The sequence below is a fragment of the Canis lupus genome, chromosome 16 (assembly GCF_003254725.2).
Source record: "Canis lupus dingo isolate Sandy chromosome 16, ASM325472v2, whole genome shotgun sequence".
Classification (NCBI taxonomy): domain Eukaryota; kingdom Metazoa; phylum Chordata; class Mammalia; order Carnivora; family Canidae; genus Canis; species Canis lupus.
Genome location: NC_064258.1, coordinates 23092874 through 23098611, shown reverse-complemented (window position 1 = coordinate 23098611; position 5738 = coordinate 23092874). Strand labels below are relative to the sequence as shown.

At 41.3% G+C, this 5738-nt stretch overlaps 1 pseudogene; it reads right to left on the bottom strand.

Annotated features, from left to right (window-relative positions):
- Positions 1–2920: 2920 nt before the first annotated feature.
- On the bottom strand, positions 2921–4202 carry LOC112664589 (keratin, type I cytoskeletal 18-like; annotated as a pseudogene).
- Between the last annotated feature and the right edge of the window lie 1536 nt (positions 4203–5738).

Sequence of the window (5738 nt, the reverse complement as noted above, 5' to 3'; positions counted from 1 at the left end):
AAAAAAAAATCATTCACTGATTTTTGCAACATCTTTCATCTAAACTAAGAGGAAACTGATAGCTACCAGAGCCTGCAAAGGGGATCCTATAAAAACTGGCAAAAGGTAAACATTCTTATTAGAATAATTTCTTTTAAATCCCTGTCTGTAATTCTTACTTGAGAGAGAAAAATAAAATCTTACCTTGTCATTTCCTTTCTAAATCCAAACCCACTGTTTATCAATCCTCTCTTTCCCAGGAATAACCATTTCCTTCTTGCTTGTTTCATTTTGCATAACTGGGTTTGGTGTTCTGCCTGTCAACAACTCAGGTTGTTGATTCTTTCTTTTGGTTACCTTGGGGAGTGACTCTGGATTTGTGAAAGGTAATATCCTTTGCACCCTCTTTGGGGGCCAATCTTATACCCAAGAGGAGTTATTCAACACTGCCAGAAATATTTAAAACTATGTAGCTAGAGGGAAAGGAGCATATTTAGGATAAGATAGTTGGATAGGTAGATCAACCTATGAAGTCATTTAGGTTATAGCCTAATGCTTTGAAGAACTGAGAACAACTATCTTAAAAATCTTCGCAAAACAAAAGTCAGCTCTGGAGGCAATTCAAAGTTCACCCATTCCTGTTTATCTCAAAAAGCTTGTAAATTATTGGCCTCAGAGAACTAAAATCCTTCTTGAAAGAACTTAACATTCTTTCTCTGTCTCTTAAAGCCATATATATTATCATATCTTTGAATTGTAAACACAGTCTACACTGCACCTGAGACTTGAAGGGAAAAAGAGAGGAGAAAAGAAGCCTTATTAAAATACAAACTGCTAAACAGGCTCCTGTGCCCAAACTCTTGCATAGCCTCATGAGATTAAATCCAGGAACAAACACAAATCTCAAAAATCCTCTCCACAAAGACCCCAAGTAGCCAAAGAAATCTTGAGAATGATTAACAAAGCTGAAGATATCATAATTCCACATTTCAAGATATTTTACAAAGCTGTAATATTGAAAACAGGATAGTCCTGGCACAAAAATAGACATATAGACCAATAAAACAATAGAGAGCCCAGAGACAAACCCATGCTTATATGGTCAATTATATGTCATAGATGAATATCTATGACAAGAAGGCAAAAATATACAATGAAGAATACAGTCTTTTCAGCAGATGGTGCTGGGAAAACTGTTCAGCTCCATGCAAAAGAATAAAACTAGACCACTTTTTTACGCCATAAAAAATATAAACTAAAAATTGATTACAAACCTAAATGTGAGACTTGAACCCGTAAAACTCTTAGAAAAAAACATAGGTAGTAATTTCTTTGACATTGGGCATAGGAACGTTTTTCAGCTATGTCTCCTAAGATGAGGGAAATAAAAACAAAATTAAACTATTGGGGCTATGCCAGAATAAAAGGTTTTTGCATAGTGAAGGAAATCAACAACAAAGTGACAAGGCAACCTACTGAATAGAAGTTATCTGCAAATGATATAGCCATAATGGATTAATATCGAAAATATGTAAAGATAACACCAAAAAACCTAAATAATCCAATTTAAAAAAAAAAAAGAAGCAGAGGACCTGAACAGAAATTCTTCCGAAGAAGACATACAAATGACCAACAGACATCTGAAAGGATGGTCAACATCACTCATCAGGGAAATGCAAATGAAAACCATAATAAGCTATCACCTCACACCTATCAAAATGGCTAGAATCAAAATGACAAGAAATAACATGTGTTGGGGAGGATCATGCACTGTTGGTGGGAGAGCAAATTGGTGCAGCCACTGTGGAAACTGTGGAGGTTCCTCAAAAAATTAAAAAATAGGGCAGCCCCGGTGGCTCAGTGGTTTAGCACCGCCTTCAGCCCAGGGCGTGATCCTGGAGACCCAGGATTGAGTCCCATGTCAGGCTCCCTGCATGGAGCCTGCTTCTCCCTCTGCCTGTATCTCTGCCTCTCTCTCCCTCTCTCTCTGTGTCTCTCATGAATAAATAAATAAAATCTTAAAGAAAAAAAGAATGCACTTATGATGAGCAATGAGTAAGATATAGAACTGGATCCTAATATTGTACACCTGCAACTACTACAACATTGTATGTTAATTATGCTTCAGTAAAAAATAAATAAAAGTGAAATAAAATATTTTAAAAATCTGGATAAGAACTTGGAGACCTCACCTCACTAGTCTCACTATTCAAATACACCTGAAATCCCAGACTGAGGCCATTATTGCAAGGAAGTTCTATTCATTTTTCTGTTCTCATGATACCCTCCCTCCTTTGAAAAACATAAAATATTTTCACTGATTTTCACTGTGTAAAGCATGTGCTCAATTTCAATTAATATGAAATAAATAATTTTTGGAAAAAATTCCTCTTCACAAATATTAGTAACTATAAGATCTTTGCATTTATCTCTGTGTGTCCCTACATATGTTGTAAACATGAGATATTTTTCTACCTCTGGATGGTATTGCTAAAATAATTTGTAAAAGATCCCACCTGGTTTTAAACCAAGTGCTTGTAAGAACTGGGCATTCTACAACTCTCAAAAAGATAGAAACTCAATGTTTTTTCATGTTCATCTTTCCTAGATCATCTAGGAAAATAGAAAATATTCTATATAAAAGCTAGTTTAAAGTTGTTGCTTTAGGGCCCATGGGTGGTTCAGTTGGTTTAGCATGTGCCTTTGGCTCAGGTCATGATCCCAGGGTCCTGGGATGGAGCCCCATGTCAGGCTCCTTGCTCAGTGGGGAATTTACTTCCCTCCCTCCCCTCTGCTCGTGCTCTTATACTCTTTTTCTCAAATAAATAAATAAAATCTTTTAAAAAATTAAGTTGTTGGTTTATTTTTTTATTTTTAAATTTTTTGGCCTCTGAACCTTTTATTGGCCTCCTGCCCCTCAAGGGAACACTGCTTTGCTGCCTCAATGCCTCAGAATTTTGGTGTCTTTGGTCTTAGATACCACCTTGCCATCCACGATCTTGTGGGTGGTGGTCTTGTGGATGGTCTGTAAGGAGTCGCTGTTGTCCAGGGCATCAGTAAGACTGAAGTCCTCCCAGTCTTCAACAGGCGACGGTAGGTGGCAATCTCAGCCTCAGCTTGACCTTGACATTCAGCAGGGTTGACATTCATCCTGGGCCTGGTGCTGCCCCTCTGCCCCGGTCTGGGACAGCTCTGACTCCAGGCGCAGCAGGACCCCGTTGAGCTGCTCCATCTGCATCCCATAGCGGGTCTCAACCTCCCTCAGGCTGTTCTCCAAGCTGGCCTTCAGGTTTCTCATGGAGTCCAGGTTGATCTCCAAGGACTGGGCAGTACGTCTCAGCTCTGAGAGGATCATCTCAGCTTCTCCTATCTCAGCAATCTGTGTGGTGACCACTGTGGTCCTCTCCTCGATCTACTGGGACCAGTACTTGTCCAGCTCCTCCCAGTTCTTCCGAGCCAGTTCGTCATACTGGGCCTAGAGATCTGCCACAATCTTGCTGAGGTCCTGAGATTTGGGGGCATCCAATGCCACCGTCAACCCAGAGTTGGCAATTTGGTTTTGTAGACCCTTTACTTCTTCCTCGTGGTTCTTCTTCATGAAGAGCAGCTCTTCCTTGAGAGCTTTGATCTCTGTCTCTAGCTGCAGCCAAGCAAGATTGGTGTCATCAATGACCCATGGATGTCACTCTCCATAGACTGGCACATGGCCAGCTCCGTCTCATACTTGACTCGGAAGTCATCAGCAGCAAGACGGACATTGTCAATCTGCAGAACGATGCGGGCATTGTCCATAGCACTTGCAAAGATCTGAGCCCTCAGGTCCTCCCTGGTCTTGAAGTATTGTCCCCAGTCTCTGACCTGGGGTCCCTTCTTCTCCAGGTGTTCCCAGATTTTCATCACCAGTTTCTGATTATCAACCTCCAGGTTCCTCACCCTCTCCAGGTAGGAGGCCAGACAGTCATTCAGGTCTCACATGGTCTCCTCACCCTGGATGCCCTCTATGCCTGCCAGACCCCCAGCCATCCTTGCAGCTGGGCTGCTGGACCACCAGCCACCCCAGAAGCTGGTGGAGCAGGATAGGAGATCTGGGAGCCCGAGCCCCCTGTGCCTGCATAGACACTGGCCACGCTGCTGCTGATCGGCCAGACCCGGTGGCTGGGCGACTGCACAGAGCCCAGGGACCAGTAGTTGGAAAAGAAGGTGGAGCGGGTGGTGAAGCTCATGCTGTTCGGAGAGTAATAGGGTGACACGGGAGGCAAGGACTCAGGCTCAGGCCAGGAACTAAGTTGTTGGTTTAATTAAAATAGGCATATCTTTAGAGTTATCAGCAATAAAATTAAAACTTTTTTTTCTGCCTGACTTTAGTTAAAGTCAAGTAAATGGAGGTTATTTGTTATAAAAATATTTTAAATAGCTTGGAAGAATGACTAAGTTTGATGTCACATGAAGTTTTTATATAGGTAATCTTAGCATTATTGTTAAGAACAAGTACATGGAATAGATGTAAATAATTTTTTTTTAAAAATTAGGTATATTTTTTTTTTTTTAAATTTTTTTTATTTATTTATGATAGTCACATCAGAGAGAGAGAGAGAGAGAGAGAGAGAGAGGCAGAGACACAGGCAGAGGGAGAAGCAGGCAGGCTCCATACACCGGGAGCCCGACGTGGGACTCGATCCCAGGTCTCCAGGATCGCGCCCTGGGCCAAAGGCAGGTGCTAAACCGCTGCACCACCCAGGGATCCCAAATTAGGTATATTTTTAAATAGTCTCCCAAGAGCTGCCTGGGTGGCTCAGTGGGTTAAGCATCTGTCTCTTGATAGAGGACGCACATCAGGCTCTGCACTGGGTGAAGAGCTTGCTTAAGATTCTCTCTCTCTCTCTCTTCCCCTCCTCCACTCTTTCTCTTTAATTAAAACATAATAATAATTGTAAAAAATAAATAGTCTCCTAAATCTTTCTGGTAACCTGAAAACTTAGTTTTGCTGAGTTAGGTTAAATGATGAATTAAGTTAAATTTATTTAAAATCCAGATCGAATTGAATAAGAATAAGATAAAAAAATAAATCGAAGCGAGCACTAAATGACCTTTGAATATGTTAATGCTACACTGGAAAAATTTAAAAGGCATATGTTTCTAAAAACTATGAAAGGTATTCGTAACTTTGCAAATCTAAAGAATGCTAGGGCATTTGGATGGCTCAGTGGGTTAGCATCTGACTCTTGATTTCAGCTCAGGTCATGATCTCAGGCTTGTGAGAACGAGCTCCGCCGCACTGGCCTTGCACTGGGTGTGGAATTTGCTTAAGACTATTCTTCTCCTTCCCCCTCTGCCCCTTCCCACCCATCCTCCCTCTTCCTCCTTCTCTAAACAAACAGGGCAGCTGGGGTGGCTCAGTGGTTTAGCACCACCCTCAGCCCAGGTCGTGATCCTGGAGACCCAGGTCGTGATCCTAGAGACCCAGGATCAAGTCCTGCGTCAGGATCCCTGCATGGAGCCTGCTTCTCCCTCTGCCTATGTCTCTGCCTCTCTCTCTGTGTGTCTCTCATGAATAAATAAATAAAATCTTTAAAAATAAAATAAAATAAACAAAAACTGCTGATGTAACAGTTCACCATTGCTCACTACTTGGTTAAGGTTGCTAAGGGTTAAACATTCTACTTAATATATGTAATTAAAGCTACTGGAAATAATAAGGGAAAACATCTCCATGTGGCAGGAGAGTAGTGTTTTCTGTAACAGAAAGTTTAAAAAAATGG